This window comes from Pseudorca crassidens, chromosome 6 (assembly GCF_039906515.1).
Source record: "Pseudorca crassidens isolate mPseCra1 chromosome 6, mPseCra1.hap1, whole genome shotgun sequence".
Lineage (NCBI taxonomy): Eukaryota > Metazoa > Chordata > Mammalia > Artiodactyla > Delphinidae > Pseudorca > Pseudorca crassidens.
The window spans coordinates 85,483,694-85,505,749 of NC_090301.1; the positions used below are offsets into that span (position 1 = coordinate 85,483,694).

Genomic DNA, 22,056 nt, shown 5'->3' on the forward strand with positions numbered 1-22,056 from the left:
ACTGTTCTTTCCCAGGAAATGTAACTACTTCCTTCTTGAATCCTAAGTGGCTTTTTATAAGGACTCCACCATAGATGCTACTAGAAGATGCTCTGCTTTCGTATCTTAAAATTTTGTACACCAGAACACACTGTGCATGCATACCCTCAGTATTTAGGGAAATGTGGGTAATTACAAAAGAGGTAGCAAGTACCATCTTTTCTTTGCACGGTGTACAATTATTTAAATGACTTTAAGGCAAACAAATGGAAGCCAGACAAAATAACCTTTTGCCAATATATGAATATTGTCAATATATTCATATTCAATATGTGAATCCTCTTTGTCCCAGAGTGTGAAGCCCACAGATCACGAAGGCATTTAGCTGGAACGTTGCAGTTCTTTGGGGTCAACAATGAAAACCTCACTTCTCATTGTAGGGTCCTGAATAGCCACTGACCGTGGGCTTTCCCTGAAAGTTGTTCTCTTGGTTTTCTCACGAAATTGCTGATGTGAACTGGTTGTCTCATAATTTTGCTTTTTTCTGCTAAAGACAGAGAAACCAGAACATTTGAACTGCGGGTTCTGGTGGTGTTTCCTTGTCAATAAGATGAGGGGTTGTAAAGGAGTCTTAGGCTCCTTCCTATGAAGTTTATGTTATGAGGATGGCTCTGGTTAAAGGGACTTTCCCTGCTTAACCTAAGAAGCTCTGTAGTCGAGGGGTGAGAGGCTATGCTTTCTCGTGAAAAGACCTGCCTTCCTAGCTGTGTGATCTTGGCCAAGTTGTCTCACTAAACCTCAGTTTACTTACCTTTAAAATGGGAATAATATATCAACAATTTCACAGAAAGGTTCTGGGACTCAAATGAGACAAGAGGTGCGCAGACAGTTTGCAAATGGTATCTAAGTAGGCCCTGGTAAAGGGGCGGACGTGTACAGTGTATATATTTCATCGACTCTCCTTTTGACCCTCTTCCGCAGTGTCCTTTTTTCCCTTCTGGGTTTGAGGGAAGTGTCCCTGTGATAACCTATTCCTAGAGTTAGGTCCACAGAGAGTTCTCTAAAAAGGAACACAATAATTTCAGTACTTAGAAATTTTCCAGCATGTAATTTTTAGGGGGCCGGGATGGTCTCAAGATTCATCCTCAAAGGGACTCTTTGTTCCCTGGTGGGCGTGAGCCTTGGGTGGCTGAAAGAGGAAGGAATGCTTGACAATTATCAGTCCAATGAGAGACTTCAGAGCATGAGAACTGAGGAGGTTGCTCTGTCCTGATTCTAGATATGTGAGGCCTCCGCTGCTCTGAGCAGATAATCCGGGGCGATAATGATGTAGTCACAAGGGTGAGCCTTTGTAACAAGGCAGCCGAGGCCTTGCTCACAGTTCGAACTTTCCCCTTAGCCCTTTTGCATATTTTAGAGAGAGACTTTTAAGTCACGAGATAGCCTTGCCTGTCAGAGTAATCGACCCATATGGGGAACTTCTTTTGTGACTTGACAGGGACTCAGGAGGGGAAGCTGCTGGAGATGAAAACTGATGATCCAAATAGCAGGAAAAGGCTTCTAGTTTACGATTATTGTTTTCCTTTGGCTAATTTTAATTCTGATGAATACTAAGTTTTCTTTGGTACTTTTTGTTCCTTAAGTCTTTTTTTTTTTTTCTGTTATGTTGTTCAGCCAAGTATTTCTTAAGCCTCTATGAAAACAATACTACATATTTCTTAAGCCCATGTAAACAGACATTTCCATGAAGACTGGCTTGACAAATATATGTAGATGGCAACCTGAAAGGCCATTCCTATTGCAAAAATGAAAAGATTTGACAGATCGATAGGTAAATAGATAGATTGTATACTAAAACTCAATGTTAATTCAAACGGATTAGAATGATGTTAACCCTTGCCATCCTGTTAGTTACTTTCTGTTCCTCTAACAGTGTAAACATGTGGAATGCCTTGATATATGTGATACTTGGATGGGAGGATAGATTACAAACTGTTTTAAAACGGGTCATTTGTGAACAAGTATTTACTGATTGCCAGTAAACACCAGTCACCTGTGTTGGACAACAGGAATAGATGTGGAATAATAGATGAAAACTCATGTGCAAGCAGATCGTTATAGGGGCAACAGAGAGGAAGGAGTTCTGATCGTTCTGTGAGACTCTGCCCAGGGGAGCTAGGGAAAGCTTCAGAGAAAAGAGGCTATTTGAGTTTGGTGTTGAAGGGCCAATAGGAATTTAGCAGGTTGAGAAAAGAGGATAATGATGGAAGGCTTGGGAGTCTGAGGAACGTGGTGCGGAAAAGGAATGACAAGCTCACCATCCTCCTCGAGCGTTCGGTTATAAACTCCTCGAATGGGACCAAAGTAAACTTCATATTTAAACCAAAAAATAAAAAATCCATACTGTAATAGATAAATTATCTCTCCCTCCTCGGTATTAATTACCTGTTTTTCACAATTGCTAATGAATAAATAAATGAAGTAGCAATATTTGGCCATGGATGAACAACCTCCTTGCATTATAGGGGGAAGAGGAGAGAAAGCCACTTCAAGTCGCCCCTGCCCAATAGAGATAAATATGGCTGGAACGTAACCATGAAAGTGACACAAGAACCTGATTGATAGGTCATCTCCCACTTGGATTCTGACCTTTCACCTAAAACAACACTGTCTAGTGACTTCCAGATGTGGATGCTTGAACATTAGTAAGCAGTCAAGACTGAAACCTTATTTCCCACAAGCTATGAATAAATGGGTGACTTATAAGAATATCATCTCATTATGACAAACACTAAAAGAGGAATTTGAAGAAATAATTTAAGCATTTTAATGAAGCTCTTGTTCTATTCCCTCTTCCTGAAAACAGTATTTCAGAGTTAGCCTTTCTAACAGGAAATAGAATAGCTTGGCAAAAGGAACCACAACCGTATATCTAAACTGGCAGCATATTTGTATGGTGTGGCGTGATACATATGTTCACCACCCTTTACTGGTTAAACTGTATTTCATTATCATCTCCTTATTTCCACTTCTAATTCTAGCAGAACTATTTCCTATAAACAGGCCAGCTCTCTAGCAATTTCAAGCTTAAGAATTCTTTTTAAATGCCTGATCCCAACTTTATTAAGTAGTGTTTTCCTCATTCTTAATTCTAAGCCCCTTGGGTACGCACTTAGGTCTGTTGCCATAAATGGAGAGAAAAATTAATTTACCACGAATTCCAACTGCACTGTGTATATGGATATTTATGCCCTCTGTGGTTTTTTGAAAAAAGACTGCTTGGATTAGGAATATCTATTTGGTATTATTATAATACAATAAATCTACAGATTTGATCATTATAATATTATATGATACTACAGAATGCAAGAATCCTCCCAAACCTCCATCAAGTTAATCTTTTAAATTCAATTCAATTTATTTAAAAAATGCTGTACCTTGTTTAATTTAAATAGCAGATATTTTCCACATTCTGGATTTGGGGGTACTGGGTTTTTTTGTTTGTTTTTTTTTTAACATCTTTATTGGAGTATAATTGCTTTACAATGGTGTGTTAGTTTCTGCTTTATAATAAAGTGAATCAGCTATATGTATATACATATATCCCCATATCCCCTCCCTCTCACATCTCACTCTCACCCTCCCTATCCCACCCCTCTAGGTGTCCCACAAAGCACCGAGCTGATCTCCCTGTGCCATGCAGCTGCTTCCCACTAGCTAGCTATTTTACACTTGGTAGTGTATATATGTCAATGCCACTCTCTCACTTCATCCCAGCTTACACTTCCCCATCCCCGTGTCCTCAAGTCCATTCTCTATGTCTGTGTCTTTATTCCTGTCCTGCCCCTAGATTCTTCAGAACCATTTTTTTTTTAGATTCCATATATATGTGTGAGCATACGATATTAGTTTTTCTCTTTCTGACTTACTTCAGTCTGTATGACAGTCTCTAGGTCCATCCACCTCACTACAAATAACTCAATTTCGTTTCTTTTTATGGCTGAGTAATATTCCATTGTATATATGTGCCACATCTTTTTTTTTTTAACATCTTTTTTTTTTAAATTAAGTAATTAATCAATTTATTTATTTTTGTGGTACGCAGGCCTCTCACTGTTGTGGCCTCTCCCTTTGCGGAGCACAGGCTCCGGGCGCGCAGGCTCAGCGGCCATGGCTCACGGGCGCAGCTGCTCCACGGCACGTGGGATCTTCCCGGACCGGGGCACGAACCCGCGTCCCCTGCATTGGCAGGCAGACTCTCAACCACTGCGCCACCAGGGAAGCCCCTTTTAACATCTTTATTGGAGTATAATTGCTTTACAATGGTGTGTTAGTTTCTGCTTTATAACAAAGTGAATCAGTTATACATATACATATATTCCCATATCTCTTCCCTCTTGCATCTCCCTCCCTCCCACCCTCCCTATCCCACCCCTCTAGGTGGTCACAAACCACATAGCTGATCTCCCTGTGCTATGTGGCTGCTTCCCACTAGCTACCTATTTTATGTTTGGTATGTATATATGTCCATGCCACTCTCTTACTTTGTCACAGCTTACTCTTCCCCCTCCCCATATCCTCAAGTCCATGCTTTAGTAGGTCTGTGTCTTTATTCCCGTCTTACCCCTAGGAACTTCATGACCTTTTTTTTCTTAGATTCCATATATATGTGTTAGCATATGGTGTTTGTTTTTCTCTTTCTGACTTACTTCACTCTGTATGACAGACTCTAGGTCCATCCACCTCACTACAAATAACTCAATTTCGTTTCTTTTTATGGCTGAGTAATATTCCATTGTATATATGTGCCACATCTTCTCTATCCATTCATCTGTTGATGGACACTTAGGTTGCTTCCATGTCCTGGCTATTGTAAATAGAGCTGCAATGAACATTTTAGTACATGACTCTTTTTGAATTATGGTTTTCTCAGGGTATATGCCCAGTAGTGGGAATGCTGGGTCGTATGGTAGTTCTAGTTTTAGTTTTTAAGGAACCTCCATACTGTTCTCCATAGTGGCTGTATCAATTTACATTCCCACCAACAGTGCAAGACGGTTCCCTTTTCTCCACACCCTCTCCAGTATTTATTGTCTGTAGATCTTTTGATGATGGCCATTCTGACCAGTGTGAGGTGATACCTCATTGTAGTTTTGATTTGCATTTCTCTAATGATCAGTGATGTGGAGCATCCTTTCATGTGTTTGTTGGCAATCTGTATATCTTCTTTGGAGAAATGTCTATTTAGGTCTTCTGCCCATTTTTGGATTGGGTTGTTTGTTTTTTGATATTGAGATGCATGAGCTGCTTGTATATTTTGGAGATTAATCCTTTGTCAGTTGCTTCATTTGCAAATATTTTCTCCCATTCTGAGGGTTGTCTTTCAGTCTTGTTTATGGTTTCCTTTGCTGTGCAAAAGCTTTTAAGTTTTATTAGGTCCCATTTGTTTATTTTTGTTTTTATTTCCATTTCTCTAGGAGGTGGGTCAAAGAGGTTCTTGCTGTGATTTATGTCATAGTGTTCTGCCTATGTTTTCCTCTAAGAGTTTGATAGTGTCTGGCCTTACATTTAGGTCTTTAATCCATTTTGAATTTCTTTTTGTGTATGGTGTTAGGGAGTGTTCTAATTTCATTCTTTTGCATGTAGCTGTCCAGTTTGCCCAGCACCACTTATTGAAGAGGCTGTCTTTTCTCCATTGTATATTCTTGCCTCCTTTATCAAAAATAAAGTGACCATAGGTGCTTGGGTTTATCTCTGGACTTTGTATCCTGTTCCACTGATTGATATTTCTGTTTTTGTGCCAGTACCATACTGTCTTGATTACTGTAGCTTTGTAGTAGAGTCTGAAGTCAGGGAGCCTGGATTCCTCCAGCTCTGTTTTTCTTTCTCAAGATTGCTTTGGCTATTCAGGGTCTTTTGTGTTTCCATACAAATTGTGAAAGTCATTTGTTCTAGTTCTGTGAAAAATGCCATTGGTAGTTTGATAGGGATTGCATTGAATCTGTAGATTGCTTTGGGTAATTTGCACTGTCATTTTCACAATGTTGATTCTTCCAATCCAAGAAGATGGGATATCTCTCCAACTGTTTGTATCATCTTTAATTTCTTTCATCAGTGTCTTATAGTTTTCTGCATACAGGTCTTTTGTCTCCTTAGATAGGTTTATTCCTAGGTATTTTATTCTTTTTGTTGCAGTGGTAAATGGGATTGTTTTTGTATCCATTCAGCCAGTCTATGTCTTTTGGTTAGAGCATTTAATCCATTTAAACTTAAGGTAGCTATCGATATGTACATTCCTATTACCATTTTGTTAGTCGTTTTGGGTTTGTTACTGTAGGTCTTTTCCTTCTCTTGTGTTTCCTGCCTGGAGAAGTTCCTTTAGCATTTGTTGTAAAGCTGGTTTGGTGGTGCTGAATTCTCTTAGCTTTTGCTTGTCTGTAAAGGTTTTAATTTCTCTGTCGAATTGGAATGAGATCCTTGCTGGGTAGAGTAATCTTGGTTGTAGGATTTTCCCTTTCATCACTTTAAATATGTCCTGCCCCTCCCTTCTGGCTTGCAGAGTTTCTGCTGAAAGATCAGCTGTTAACCTTATGGGGATTCCCTTGTATGTTATTTGTTGCTTTTCCCTTAATAGGGAATTAAGGGAATTCCTTATTAAGGGAAAAGCAACAAATAACATACAAGGGAATATTAATATTTTTATTAATATTAAAATATTACAAAAATATTAATATTTTTTCTTTGCATTTAATTTTTGATAGTTTGATTAATATGTGTCTTGGTGTGTTTCTCCTTGGATTTATCCTTTATGGGACTCTGTGCTTCCTGGACTTGATTGACTATTTCCTTTCCCATAATAGGAAATTTTTCAACTATAATCTCTTCAAATATTTTCTCAGTCCCTTTCTTTTTCTCTTCTTCTTCTGGAACCCCTATAAGTTGAATGTTGGTGCATTTAATGTTGTCCCAGAGGTCTCTGAGACTGTCCTCAATTCTTTTCATTCTTTTTTCTTTATTCTGCTCTGCAGTAGTTATTTCCACTATTTTATCTTCCAGGTCACCTATCCGTTCTTCTGCCTCAGTTATTCTGCTATTGATTCTTTCTAGAGGATTTTTAATTTCATTTATTTTGCTGTTCATCATTGTTTGTTTGCTCTTTAGTTCTTCTAGGTCCTTGTTAAACGTTTCTTGTATTTTCTCCATTCTATTTCCAAGATTTTGGATCATCTTAACTATCATTACTCTGAATTATTTTTCAGGTAGACTGCCTGTTTCCTCTTCATTTGTTTGGTCTGTTGGGTTTTTACCTTGCTCCTTCATCTGCTATGTGTTTCTCTGTCTTCTCATTTTGTTTAACTTACTGTGTTTGCGGTCTCCTTTTCGCAGGCTGCAAGTTTGTAGTTCCCGTTGTTTTTGGTGCCTGCCCCCAGTGGGTAAGGTTGGTTCAGTGGGTTGTGTAGGCTTCCTGGTGGAGGGGGACTGGTGCCTGTGTTCTGATGGATGAGGCTGGATCTTGTCTTTCTGGTGGGCATGTCCACCTCTGGTGGTGTATTTTGGGGTGTCTGTGAACTTATTATGATTTTAGGCAGCCTCTCTGCTAATGGGTGGGGTTGTGTTCCTGTCTTGCTAGTTGTTTGTCATAGGGTGTCCAGCACTGTAGCTTGCTGTTCGTTGAGTGGCGCTGGGTCTTAGCGTTGAGGTGGAGATCTCTGGGAGAGCTTTCGCCATTTGATATTACGTGGAGCCAGGAGGTCTCTGGTGGACCAGTGTCCTAAACTCAGCTCTCCCACCTCAGAGGCTCAGGACTGACACCAGGCTGGAGCACCAACACCAGGCTGGAGCACCAAGACCTTGTCAGCCACATGGCTGCCTGGTGAAGAGCTCGCAGACACCGATGATGCACAGGATGTTGAACACCACGGAGCCCACAATGGTCCCCACTCCCACATCACCCTTGGTAATGAAGACGCCTATGACTGATGTGAACAGCTCTGGAGCTGAACTGCCCGCTGCCATGAACATGGCCCCAGCCACATCCTCGCTGAGGTGCAGGTGCTCCTTTTTAAAGCCTCAGTCGGGGGTATTTTTTTGTTTCTTGTGTTATTTTGTCACTTTGGCTTAACCTTTGTGGAATGTAAAATTCTTTATTGGTTCAAACCCACTGAATCTCTGTAGGTGTGGTAATGTTCCAGAATTCTGAATCATAGGATGTGGATACTGAATAATTTTAGATAATGGCCACCAGTGAAAATCACATTAATCAGGAAACCATATCCAGATGCCTCCCACATGTCCAAAGTCAAAGATAAAGCATCACATTGCCATTGATTTCTTCTCCTTCCTTCTCCCTGTCTCCTCTGCATCCTCCCTTGTCCCTCCCCCTTTCCCCTCCCCCTTTGCTCCCCCTTTTCCTCTTTTTTCTCTTTCATCCTCCTCCACCTCCGCCTTCTCCCCCTCCTCCTCCTTCTCTGCTCTTCCTCTTCTTGTCCTTCTCCTTCTTCAATATGGACTAAAAATGGACCAACTACTCTGTTCTGTCAGGGTATTATTCTTTTGCATCTGAAAACTCCATCTAGAAAAAAGTACAGTTGGGATTCCTTTACATGGTAAGGAAGACGCCACTAAGTAAGCTTTTGCGAAAACCAGGCTTCATATGCTTTATGCTTAATAAACCAACAGCATCACAGAACCTTGTTAAGACCTACCACCAAACCGAAAGTTCTGTGTTCTCAAATTTGAAACCAATCTGACGTGAAGTATTCTGGGGGGTTAGGAATCCATACCCTAAAGAATTCCCTTACATTCACAGAATAAAAGCAATAGATGTGGTTGAAACAAATATTTCAGTAGTAAAAGCACCCAAGACCTAAAGCTTATTAAATAAATGAAACAATAATTTTGTAATCGTGTAGCTTCCTTATAAACTCAATGATGTATCTTCAGAGATAATTCAACTACAGAACTTCCAGAGGATGAGATGAAGCTTAAGATCTGGATCTGACCTTGACCTAAACATAGCTACTATTTCCTAACCTTGAACTGTCCACAGCTACTATCTCATTGCTGTTCTAATGAATGTATGGAATCAGATAGTACAGTGCCTAATTTCTAGCAAAGGCAGATTTCCTAGCATATCTCTTCCCACTTTTCGCTAAACTGAGGACAATTTGCTAATTTTGCACTTTTTTTTTCCACACTGTGTATTTAAATTTATTAGGGAAAAATAACCTGATATCACGCCATAATGTTTTTTACAATAAAGAAGAAATTTTTTAGTAACTACAAAAAGAAAATAGAAAGAATTCTCTTACATTCTAAGACTGGATTAATATTCAGCTTAACTAATTTTTTTGTATAAAATATTGATATCTTTATTTTTTAGATAATTCTCTTCTTCTATTCTCCTTTCAACCTAAGGTATAAACATTTTGTTAGATTTTCTTTTAGATAGAATTTAGGGCAGTAAAATAGACTAGTGCTATTAAAGTTATTAGAGAATCAATGTTTTGAGGAAAGAGTGACTTTAAGTTCAGGGGCAGAGCCATTTCCCAGGTTAACTCATTCCAAGAAAGAAGTACTAAAAGGTATAATATCCCAGCCTCCAGAGACTCTTCACAAAAGTGTGATACCATGAATACATTTAGGGCAAGAAACGGTTCTCACTATTTTCCTGTCAGGACACCCAGGTTGCACAGTATTCCTCCTCTGTGGGAAGCATGGCCGTCCTCCAATACGCTCTCTGGCTCTCCACTCATTCCTCTCTCACCTAAGGCTTTGCTTTACCCTGGAACACAAATAAGTGAAAGTGAGAATTTTGTTCCTCTAATTTATAAATTTAAAAAAGCACTGTCAAACTTCAATATTTAATTCTTATTGTCAAACTTGAATATTTAATTCTTATAGGTAACAAATACCTTATGCAATAGTTCATAATTAATCAAAACCTAACAGGATGCCTAACCATAGAGATTAAGAACTGCTGTGCTGTAGTCAAAACTCTCTGGTTCTGTGCAGGATGTGGCATTCTAGAATGTTAGTGCTACCGAAAGCAGCCTTGCAGCATACGTTCTTTTTCCATCCCTCAACTAAGATTTGAAAAACCTTTCCATTAAGCTTTCTGTACTCCTAGCGTAGGCTGGGATATTTTCTTTTCTGGGTCACAGAACTTCAAGAGCTAGTTTGGTCTTTCCTTAAGGCTAAAGACTTCCAAAACTGAAAAGAGGTTCTCACCATGTGTTAGGGTTCTCCAGAGAAACAAGACCAATAGGATGTGCATATGTGTGTGTGTATTTATTTACTTCTGTTCATATATATAATGTAAATACTTTCTATATAAGTATATATAGATTATTACAAGAAATTGGCTCACACAATTTATGAAGGATAACAAGTCCCAACACCTACAGAGTGACTCGGCAACCTGGAGACCCAGGAGAAACCACGGTGTAGTTCTGGTCTGAAGGTCGACAGGCTCAAGACCCAGGCAGAGCCAACGTTTCAGTTTGAAGGCCATCAGGCAGGAAGAAACCTCTCTTAATCAAGAGAGTGTTATTATTGTTTCATTCAGGTCTTCAACTGTTTGGATGAGGCCCCGCCAAATTAGGAAGGGCAATCTGCTTCACTCAGTCTGTCCATTTAAATGTTAACCTCATCTAAAAACACTCTCACAGGGACTTTCCTGGTGGTGCAGTGATTAAGACTCCGTGCTCTTAATGTAGGGGGCCTGGGTTAGATCCCTGGTCAGGGAACTAGATCCCACATGCATACCGCAACTAAGAGCTCACATGCTGCAACTAAGGAGCCCGCCTGTGGCAACTAAGACTGAGCGCAACCAAATAAATAAATAAATATATAAAAAATAAATAAGTAAAAAATAAAAACACTCTCACAAAAATACCGGAAATAATGTTTGACTAAATATCTGGACACCCCTGTAGCCCAGTCATCTTGACACATAAAATTAACCATTAGACCCTAAAACATGGAGAAAAGTGCATGGATTGTAAAGTGAGACATATATAAATTTGAATCTCACGATGGTCTCTGCTTTTGTGCAATCTTTTTAACCTCCTTGAGCCTTAGTATCCTCATCTGTAAATTGGTGAAAATACCTACCTCCTAGGTTGATGGTGTGAGGATCAAATTAAATAATGTATGTAAGTAATAGGTATGCAATAAAAAATAGGAGTCCCCTGCCCCTGTATTGGGGTCTAAGAATTTCACAAACTAGCTCACATCTCTGGCAGAAACTGCTTGGTGACAAATTATTTCACATAGGAGGTAAAAGATGCTGCTGTTTTCCTCGCCAACACCTACTCCTCATGACTTCCTTCTAGTGTTTTTCAAGTAGGGGATAACAGGGCTCTAACTTAAAGATAACTTGGAAAAGGTGCAACCCTCCTTAATTCCTAGTGGATGAACCATGACTGGTCCAAGCCAATTACACTGTGTGGTAATTCTGTTCACCAGATGCCAGTGGTATAAAATGAGCACGTGATCCTGGCTAGCCAATAAGAGGAAAGGGGAAGTACACTGACAAAAGGGGAAATTGTGTGAAGAAACCCTCTTCTGCCTCTTCTTTCTTACCTTGGAAATAAGTTCTAGGAAGACAAGATGTATGGATGTGAATCATCCATCTGGTGACAATGAGACACTCAGGAAGCAAAAACAAAAGATGCCAAGAGCCTGGGTCCTTGATGATACTGTCTGTGTACCACACCTCCTCCAGACCTGCTGTCATATCATCTCATCTAGTCTTCCTCCTTAAGCTGCTTTTCGTTGGTGATTCCATTACTTGCCGCTGAAAGCATTCTAAGTTACACAGAAGTCTGAGCCAATTTTGAACTAAACATTTCAAACCTATTTAGACTGCAACAAAAGTTTTTAAACCATTGAGACACACAGGCTACCTTTTTTTGGCATTGGACAAAATAGAACTCTATGCCTCTATCATCTGCAGTTATTCACACATGTATTTCCATAAGCATGTATCAAAGGCCTCCAATGTGCAAAACACTGGGATAAGCCACGTGGAGAGAGAGAGAGAGGAGGCTTCAAAGATGAATGAGACCTGGATCCTGTCCTAAAGAAAACTTACAGCCCAGTTGGTTAGATAAGAAACAATAAAACAAAAGCAAAATCCATAGTTCTGGCCTTAAAAGGAAGCTGGAATCTACCTCTGTAAATCATTAAAGCATGCACCTATCACATTTTACATTTTATCTTTATATGCCCAGAAACTTGAGCTAAAAGTGGAAAAAAAGAGAGAGAAAAAAAAGAATGAGATAGTAGAATAGTAGACATTCAACAAGTGGGGCTGAATCACACTCGCACACTTTACAACTCAAGTTGGAATATAGGGGCAAATGTGATTGATGTCTTAGCTTGGGGCCTCTGGAAAAAAAGACCATGAGAAAGGCAGCTTGCTTTACCTGGCTCCCTTTCAGCTCAGGAGTTGGAAAGCCAATACCAAACTGGATTTCTAGGTTTTCTGGCTCTAGTACAATATAATAAATAAGACTCTGGCAAGTTGTGTTAGATTCTTGTACTGGGTCAGCAATTACTATGTGTGAGAGTGCTTCACAATGACAATCCTCTATACTACACTCCAAATGGCTTTTCATATGTAGAAATATGATGCACTTTGCTCTTTGGTGTTTAAAGCTTAACTAGACAGAAATGACTCTTCATCATCTACGAAATAGCTAGAGTAAGCCCAAGACAACTCCCCAAAGTAAAATAACATTCAGAATCAAAAGGCTGCATGTTATAGTGGCTAAAGATCACAGACTTGGGAGCCTGACAGATCTGAGTGCAAATCCTCTTCACTGCGTTTGTTCATGTGACCCTGGGCAAGTTACTTTACCACTCTGAGCCTCAGTTTCCTCATTCAAAAAATGAGATAACAGCACATCCTTCAGAGAGTTACTGCAATATAAATGAAGTGACACGTGGACAGCAGCTGGCTTTAGTGTGTATACTCAATAAATGTTACTCCTCTTCCCTCTATCTTGATTTTGATCTTGGATATATTTTAGAATTTTATCAGTACAGTCAACTCATAACTAGACAGTAGCAGTAGCCCAAGTAACACAAAGTGGCAGATAATCCCAGACTTACTTATTTTTTTATCTGTAATTATATTTGATTAGAGATAAGTTGTTTTTTTTTTGCGGTACGCGGGCCTCTCACTGTTGTGGCCTCTCCCGTTGCAGAGCACAGGCTCCGGACGCGCAGGCTCAGCGGCCATGGCTCACAGGCCCAGCCGCTCCCAGGGAAGTCCCAGAGATAAGTTTTAAGAGAATTCATAAGATTTCAAAAATTTACAGGACTTCCCTGGTGGCGCAGTGGTTGAGAATCCGCCTGCCGATGCAGGGGACACAAGTTCGTGCCCCGGTCCGGGAAGATCCCACATGCCGCGGAGCGGCTGGGCCCGTGCGCCACAACTACTGAGCATGTGTGCTATAACTACTGAAGCCCGCGTGCCTAGAGCCCGTGCTCCACAACAAGAGAAGCCACCGCAACGAGAAGCCTGGGCACCACAACGAAGAGTAGCCCCTGCTCACCGCAGCTAGAGAAAGCCCGCACTTAGCAACGAAGACCCAATGCAGCCAAAAATAAATATATTCATTTAAAAAATTTACATAAAATCCATTTGAGATGATAAACTAGAAATCTCATTTTGTCTCTTTTGTAGAATGGTATTATATAACCAATATGAAGTGGGTACCTACTATGTACCTGATGGTGTTTTATAAAGAAAAAGGAGGCGGCGGTAAGGATTCCTTTTAAAAGAGATATCTTCACTCTCTGAAAGAACTAATCAGACTTGAACTCTCTCCCTTTCTCTTTCCTGTCTTCCTCTCTTCTGGCAGCTTATGATTCGTAGGCTTGGAGAGGACATGGCTATTTTTGCCCCTCAGATTCCTGTGGTACTGCACTCTATGGATGACTCAGTGGGTCAGTTCGTTGTAAGATAGGCATGGGAATGTTATTCAGCAGAATTTCCGGGGGGAAGAAAGCAAGCCGATTCTCACTGGAAAAAAGGCAGAGCCAAAGACCAGATATCTCTTTCCAGGGAACCAGGCAGAGCACGCCCACGTGGGGAGTGTGGCATATGAGGATGCAGTGTGGAAGAGGGGGCAAAGCTTCAACAGCAAAATAGTGAGGGAACTACTCTGGGGTGGAGAGGGGAGACACATTTAGCAGGGGACTTTAGGGAGAAGCAGAGAAACCTGACGATTTTTCAGAAGTTTTTAAATATCTTCATTATTCTTCTGCATCCTAAAGTCAGACTGGAGTTTCTCTGAATGTGACACCTCGCAGCATCCAGTCCAGGGAACACGGGTTACACATCACCAAGATAGTTAGATAAATAGGAACAATATCTAAGGGTACACAGTATTAGTAGACATGGCCCGATTCCCAACCCCATCACTTCCTGATTGCTCTCTGTTCGAACCTCCATTATTGCTTCCAAGAGCATCATCGTGGAAAAAAATATAGTGCCTTTAGAGAAACGTTGGGTTCACAAGTAGAGAAAAGAAGAAATTTTGAAAAGGAAAGGAAAGGAAAAAATGTAAAACAAAAATAGTAAAAGGGATTTAGCTGTTGACTAACACTTCAGATGGCTTGGTGTGCCATTTAGTGTGTCTCACCTCAGAAATCTCCCATCCCCACATTCAGAGAGAGAAAGAGAGAGAAAGGAAAGAAAGAAAGAAAGAAAGAAAGAGAGAGAGAGAGAGAGACAGAGAGACAGAGAGAGAGAAAGAAAGAGAGAGAGAGAGGGAGATAGAGAGAGAGAAAGAAAGAAAGAAAGAAGGAAGAAGAAAGAAAGAAGAAATAAAGAAAGAAAGAGAGAGAGAAAGAAAGAAAGAGAGAGAAAGAAAGAAAGAGAGAAAGAGAAAGAAAGAAAGAAAGGAAGGAAGGGAGAGAGAGAGAAAAGAAAGAAAGAAAAAGAAGGAAAGGAAGGAAGGAAGGAAGAAAGGAAGAAAGAAAAGAGGGAGGGAGGAAGAAAGGAAGGAAGGAAGGGAGGGAAGGAAGGAAAGGAAGGAAGGAAGGAAGGGAGGAGAAAAAGAAAAAAAGAGAAAGGAGCTTTCACAAAAAAGTCCTGGCAAAATCAAAGGCCTACTATTACCTCACTTGTGCCCTTGTGAATTGGTTGGCTCAGATGTCCGCCTTGAGGCCCAGATGAGCATTGTCTGATGATTGGGGATTTGCTAAGAAGAGACTAGTTGCCATTTTGTTGGACAACAGAGCAGATGGTTAGAGGTGGGTTTAGGAACTTAAAGCAAGAGGGAACTAGATGCTGGGAAGAGAAGCACTAGGAGGTAGAAGTGAAGGGAAATCATGAAAAGATTAGTCCCAGACTCATTTTCCCATCAAGAAATCAGGCCTCTCATTTCTATATGCCCATTTGATTACTCTGTGGTTCTTAGCATCAGAGGGCATTAAAAAACTACACGGGAAGCTTACTAAAAACATATCTTCCTGGGCATGACACCCCAGATTCTGATTTAGTAGGTCTGAGGTGGGATCTAGGCATGTGCATTTTTCATAGAATCCAGGTGATTCTGATACAAGTGTTTCTCAGTCCGCTTTGAAAAATGATGGGTACACAGCCGGGAGGAAGCTGATTAATGAGTCCTGACAATATAAATGTCCCAGTAGGAGGTGGTACTGGGCATGGTAGGCCTGATAGGGCCAAACATGAATAGGTCCTCTTCACGTACCATTCTGTAAAAGGTCTCTCCATCTTGGTCTATACCCTCTGGACAACATGCTCCTGATGTAAGATGTTGGTTCAAGTTCAGCTTCAGGTAGCTCACCATGGAATGAACTCAGGACTTTCTAAATAGCTGCATACAGTGCCCTGCATATGTATACAGCAATTACTATAAAGCTTAGACTTTCAGAAGTAGTTCTCAACAAGTATATTATAACTTCCTTTGGTAGCGTGCTACCAAATTTTTAGATCAGTGGGTAATTTTTTTTTTGCTACAACAGATAATGTTGTTGATTTTATCATATTTTTCAGAAGCAATGTTGAGCTGAATAGTTTACATATTTCATTGCAGAGTTCTAGGTAAGCAACAGAGAGAGTTAAAAAGTGTAGTATGAGAGCCACCTGGAATCTCTGAAAGCTGTATGTTTTCTGGAATATGTAAAGACCTTGCCTTGGAAATATTTAAGAGGCGTGAAAGGGCAAGTAACAGTTTTATGCACCTAGTGGCATGACACTGGCTATTGAGTGTCGTAATTAAGGACACAGAGGAATCGCTCTAAGTGAGCTCCAATATACCAGAATCCAAATGTGTCTGGGAACCAGAAAAGTCAGAACCACTGCACTGCAGTGGGATTTGGTGTTAAGGAACAATCGTGCCTCACTAGAGCATTGAGTACAACCTGCATGGACTCAGGTTAGGTGGAAAAAGCTGAGGAGGGGGCTAGGGGTGAAGGGAAAGATGCAGAGAATGGACAGAGCCAGAGGCAAGAGAACTAGGATTCTAGGATGAAGAGCTGACTCCACAGATTCTCTATCAACTCAGAATAACTTTGATGCTTAAGATTCTGATGAGTGAGGCAGAACATTAAAAGTCTCTAAGAAGTGATGATATTCACAATTAAGAGATCACAGCTAGTTTAAATAGGATTCCCTGGAAATAGACTCTGAGTCAAAGAGTGGCATGCAGAAGGTTCACTGGAAAGTGATCTCAGGGGACAGGCCTGCATGGAGGTGAGGAAGATGAGATTAGGCAAAGTGGGGAGTTGACTGGCAATTTGGTTGCATATCAGTCTTTGGGCTAATCCTACAAGCGGGAGCTGCGGTAGCCATTGGGAGTTTCACAAAATGAGGTAAAGAGCTGAATCCTTGTTGTTGCTCCTGCATCTCTCTGGCCTTGGCCTCTCCACTGGAAAACTGTTATTACATGGGCAAGGCAGTGCTCAGTGAGGGACACAGCTGTGAGCCTCAGCTGCTGATTTTCTCAGTAGCTGGGGAATAGATACTGTATTAGTCAGCTTGGGCTGCCATAACAAAATCCATAGACTGTGTGGCTTAGAAATAGGAAGTTAGTTCTCTAGGCTGGAAAGTCCAAGATCAAGGTGCTGGCCAATTTTGTCCCTGAGTGAGGACCCACTTCCTGGCTTGCACACGGCTGCCTTTTCTCTGTGTTTACACGGAAGAGAGAGAGAGCAAGACCTCTGTCTCTTCCTCTTCTTATAAGAAGACTAATCCCATCATGGAGCCCTCCACTCTCATGACCTCATCTAAGCCTAATTAACTCCTAAATCTCTACTTCTAGATACCACCATATTGGTGGGGGTAGGACTTTAACATATGAATCTGGGGGCACTCAATGAGGTTCATAACAGAATATCAACCCAAAAGAGGGGCTCTGGGCAAAGCACAAGAGTATCTACTATAATAATATAATTTGGGGTACCACTTAGGGTGGAAGTCATTGAGTGAGGGCTTTGTGGCAAAGACGAGTGGGAAGTGCTAAACAAAGACACATCTTGACCCCTGACAATAAGTGGTTGGCTGAGGCCAAGCACATTACCACTGCCCCAGGGGAACAGGCTGGCTTTGGTTGGGTTTCTATTCCCAACAAGAAACTGGAGACTGTCTCAGGAATTGAAATGAAGCCTCTTCCTAAAATGTAGGAAATTGCACTGATGTCATCACCAATGGGAGAAGGCAGCAGTTCACAATCCATGTGCATAAGTATGCATGAAGGGAAAGATACTATGTTCTTCAAATACAAGGCCTATGCCTTGCAGTAGTGGAAATAATTCAAGATCCATAGAGGGTCTGGGTTTTGGCCCATTGTGTTATTTGTAGCCACTTCCTTGGAACAGGGCTGTTATAATATTTGCAGAGTTCTCATTCAATAACTATAGTAGCTAAAAGTCAAAACTGCATCAATAGTCTTTAATTGGTATTATCTGCTATTATCTATGATAATAGATATTTATATATGCCATGTTCAAAGGTGAAGATGTGAAAGTGTGACAACAACAACATCTACAGAATGTTATAGTGCATAGGAAGCTTTTACAGATCTTAGTTTAAAGCAGAGTATAACCTACAAGGCTGAGTGAAGCCACCAATTTCCCCTTCATGAGTCAGAATATATGCCCACCTCCTGGTTCATTTTTCTAGATTCTGAATTTAAAAGCTATAAAATTTTTTTAAGTGCCTTAAAAAAAAAATCTATCACCTGCTCCGTATTTTACTATTTATAACGGAAGATAGCCCAAAATACTTAGTTGCTATGATTTGGAAGATTATATCAGTTCTTCACCATTCCCCCTCAAAATAATTCATGTTTTCCTCTGGATTTTGAGCTTTAGTAGTTTTATAGGGTGCCTTTTCTTTTTCAATGAATCTACCTCCACCACCCATTTAGGTTCGCTCAGGAACTTTCTATGAATTTAGTAACATTTAAATTTTGTAGTCAGAGCACAAGGGTACCTGTCTTGGATATATAATTCATTCTTATAGTCCATGCCTACCTGTCTTGAAAAAGTCATACTGATCAATGCCAGTCCTGAGTTATCACGCCAAGAATTTGTAATGCCAATTAACTCAAAATTTCCATCACGTATAAAGATTTATTACTCCAGTGATGTCTTGACTTACTAAAAAACAAGCCCTGAAATTGTTAACACAAGGTGTGTCTTCAAGTATGAAAGCATAGCTTCAGGAAAATGACATTAACTCATCCTTTCCTGTACAGATTATTTGAAAAGAAACCCCTATATAGATAAAATTCAATTCATGCATTCACTTCCCCTTATATCATTTATATGATACCTTATAAAAAGTATAAGAGTATAAACTCTTATTCATATAATAATTTATAAACATTCAAAATAATTCTGATATACATTGGAAATAGGAAATGTTATCTTTCCGTCAGTGTTTCTGTTGGCCAAAAAAAAAAAAAAAAATTACATGGCTTAAGTAATAATAACAGTATCCTTTACAATGTAATGAAAAATTAAATGCATTGTGTATAATATAACAAATACAATAATCACATGTATGGAAATGATCATCTAAACATTTACTTAAATGATATAATTTTTAAATTGCTAGAATATTGAATGACACATTGGAGACTCCAATTTAATAATCTGCTCAGACTTTTCACATTAAAAATATGGCAAATAACAGTTTAATTCAGAAGAATACTTTGAGGTATTCTCCAAAAGATTAAGCATTTGTGTAAAGGAATAAATAATTACCAAAAGAACACAACTGCATCCCCATGGCTCAATTGCAGAATTCCTCAAAGAAAAATGATATTTCACCCATGCAAAAGATCTTGTCGTGATGAGGTTTGTTCTTCCCTACATGTCCCTTCAATTTTGCTCTTTTTGAAAGTAGACCAATGGTAATTTCTATATTTGGTAATGTTTCCTGCCTTAATCTCATCTAGGCTGAAATAGGGAGTTGTTAATGTCTCAGGCTGAACTTTGCCAGTAATCCCACTGCCACCTTACCCAGAGGAAAGTAACATTTATTGAACACATATTTATTGAGCCAGGCCTGTACTTGCTAATGCTTCAATATGTCATTTGTTCATTCATTCAGTAAACATTTATAAATGTCTACTCTTTGCCAAGCACTGGGAATATAAAAAAACTATGTCAGATTCCATGTCTTTAAGAGATGTAGTCTGGTTCTCTAATCCAGATCATTCAATCTCACAATAACTGAAAGAGAAAAGAATTAGTATCCATTTTTATCTAGAAGGTGAGGAAACCGAGGCTCAGAAAGTTTCAGTGATTTGTCCAAGGTCAGAAGTGATATTTAAACTCAAGTCCGTCAGACTTCCAAGCTGCATTCTTGCTCCATTTTCTCTTTGTTGTAACCAGGTAAAACACTCCTACACTCTACTTGGAGTGCGATGGTGGGAACTAAGATGTCAGTAAAGAACTAAGTGTCAAAATGTCATGACATGCAGTCTGAAAGCTTTTTTTTTTTTCTATTTTTCACTTTCTGCACATCTATAGCTTATATAAAAGATGCCTACAAATGGTTCTTTGCCTTTCCCACAAATTAGAAAAAGAGGCAAAACTGTATCGTATGACGAGCAATCTAGTAGTCATTTGTTGGTGCTGGTTTTTACTGGAGCCCGAAATGAGCAAGCTATACCATTTAGACTCAAATTCAGTGAGAGGTGATCATTTTCAACAGTATGTTGGTTGAGGTCCTTTAGTGCGACTCAAGCTCACTCCTTCACAGTTCATTTCTCCTGCCGGAGGATTCTTAATACTAACTCCTATTTTCTATGCATAAGTGCCATGCTAGACCAGGACAAGCATTTAGTTATAAAGTAGGGGGGGTGACTTTGAATGAATGACCTGGGGCTTGGCCAAAGGCCAAGTCCATTGGAAACTCCCCTCTAAGCTGTGCATTTTTAGGCTGTGGTCATCTTTGGGATTTCCCCCCAAAATCTTCTCTGTCATGGCAGAAATTTAACAACCCCATTTTCAGTATAGTATACAAAACCAGGGTGTCAAAGTGAGTATGAAATAATTTGCTTTGCATGTTGATTTCTCTCTTCTTAAATTCTTCCTCATTCTTAAATCCTTTTCATTTGCATATTCTTAAGTCTTTCTCTATTTGCATATTGAAGTCTTCTTGTAAAAGTCTCTGCTTTCCCCACAAAATGGTGCACTCAACATTTCCTGACAGTCTATGTCCCATAGAATTCTAGGTACTTTTGGTTTGTTATAACCAAGACGAAAGAGAAAGTTTCTAAATAGCATTTGACAGGCTTCTAAAGTAATAAGAGCTATAGACTAAAATGTTTTGTCAACTACAATGATATAATTCATGTTTCCACCAAGCTGTTTCTTGGTTAAAAAGCTGGACTGAATTTCTATATACATAGGCACCAAAAAGACATATTCAGAAACAAAAGGTCATGCATATTTAAGTTGTTGGTAAGAGCACTAGATGACTGGATTTTATTTACGGTTCAGCATAATAAAATTTTTGGCCTTGAAAATGGTTCCTCGAATGACAAACTGTTATGAAAAAGATCCTTATTGGTAGAAAGGTATCAAACTATCTAAATTATTCAAATTATTATATCTTCTAAATAGGCCTACCATCTCTATACACACTAGAAGACTAAAAGTATATTCAGAAATTACTGGTCAAAAACTATCTGTGACCCAGATACTGTTTGGATTTGCATGAGATGTTTCCAAAGCAGTCCGGGAAAGCCCACAAATTCAAAGCACCCTCTTTATCCTCACCCTATTTCTGCTGAGTCCAGGAACCTTATTTCATTTCCTGCATGGTAGGCATTTTTTAGGGACTAGGTAAGCCATGACATCTGCACTGCTTTCTGAGTCATTGTCGTGAAATGATACATGCTTGGGTGTAGTACAGCTACTTGGTTCCCAGAGAAAACAAACAAATAGAAGTCAGCTAGGAACTTGAATTTTGCTAAAAACAAAGACAATGTACAATTCAAAAAATTTTTTATTTATTTTTAAAAAACAGAGCTTATAGCTTTTAAGTTTCCAAATGCTATTTTCTAACCCTGAGAAAATATTTTAAATGAGAGCCTTTGCTCTGCATGCCTCATTCAGACACATGCCATAATTTGTGAAGGGAACTGGTCAGGCCTCTTCCAAGAATGTCTGTCTCTGGAAGATTGAGACATAAACCTCCTATTTTGGTAGATCAGTGGGGCACGTACTCACAGAAAAATCCCTGTATTCAAATAGCCTTAAAATAAGTTCACCATTTTTACTTCTACAAGGGGTAAATATTTATTGATTCTATTAACTGTCATATATGACAGTATCCTAGGTCTGCACAGTTACAAGAAGTAAAATATAGTTCCTACTTTCACAGAACTTGGAGTATAGCATATGGGGAAGGGGATGAGACATGAATACAAAAGCGCCTAAATTCAGTATATTATGAAATTACAAATAAAACATATAGAGACTTCAGAGATAGAGGATGAAAACAACATAAGTTGTTTCCTACTAGTTCGAATAGAATATATTTGGGAATAGTAATCAGATTTCTTAAATCTTTAAAGT

General features: G+C 39.5%; 1 protein-coding gene and 1 long non-coding RNA gene across 3 annotated transcripts in view; one reads left to right on the forward strand and one right to left on the reverse strand.

The window, feature by feature from the left end:
• Positions 1 to 22,056, forward strand: part of GTDC1 (glycosyltransferase like domain containing 1) — a 493,504-nt gene that overhangs the window by 3,059 nt on the left and 468,389 nt on the right. The window lies entirely within an intron of this gene.
• On the reverse strand, positions 206 to 21,248 carry LOC137226678 (uncharacterized). The gene is made up of 3 exons (XR_010944473.1): positions 20,970 to 21,248; positions 9,643 to 9,763; positions 206 to 526 (listed from the first exon to the last, which is right to left on the reverse strand). It is a non-coding gene; the product is annotated as an uncharacterized lncRNA (long non-coding RNA).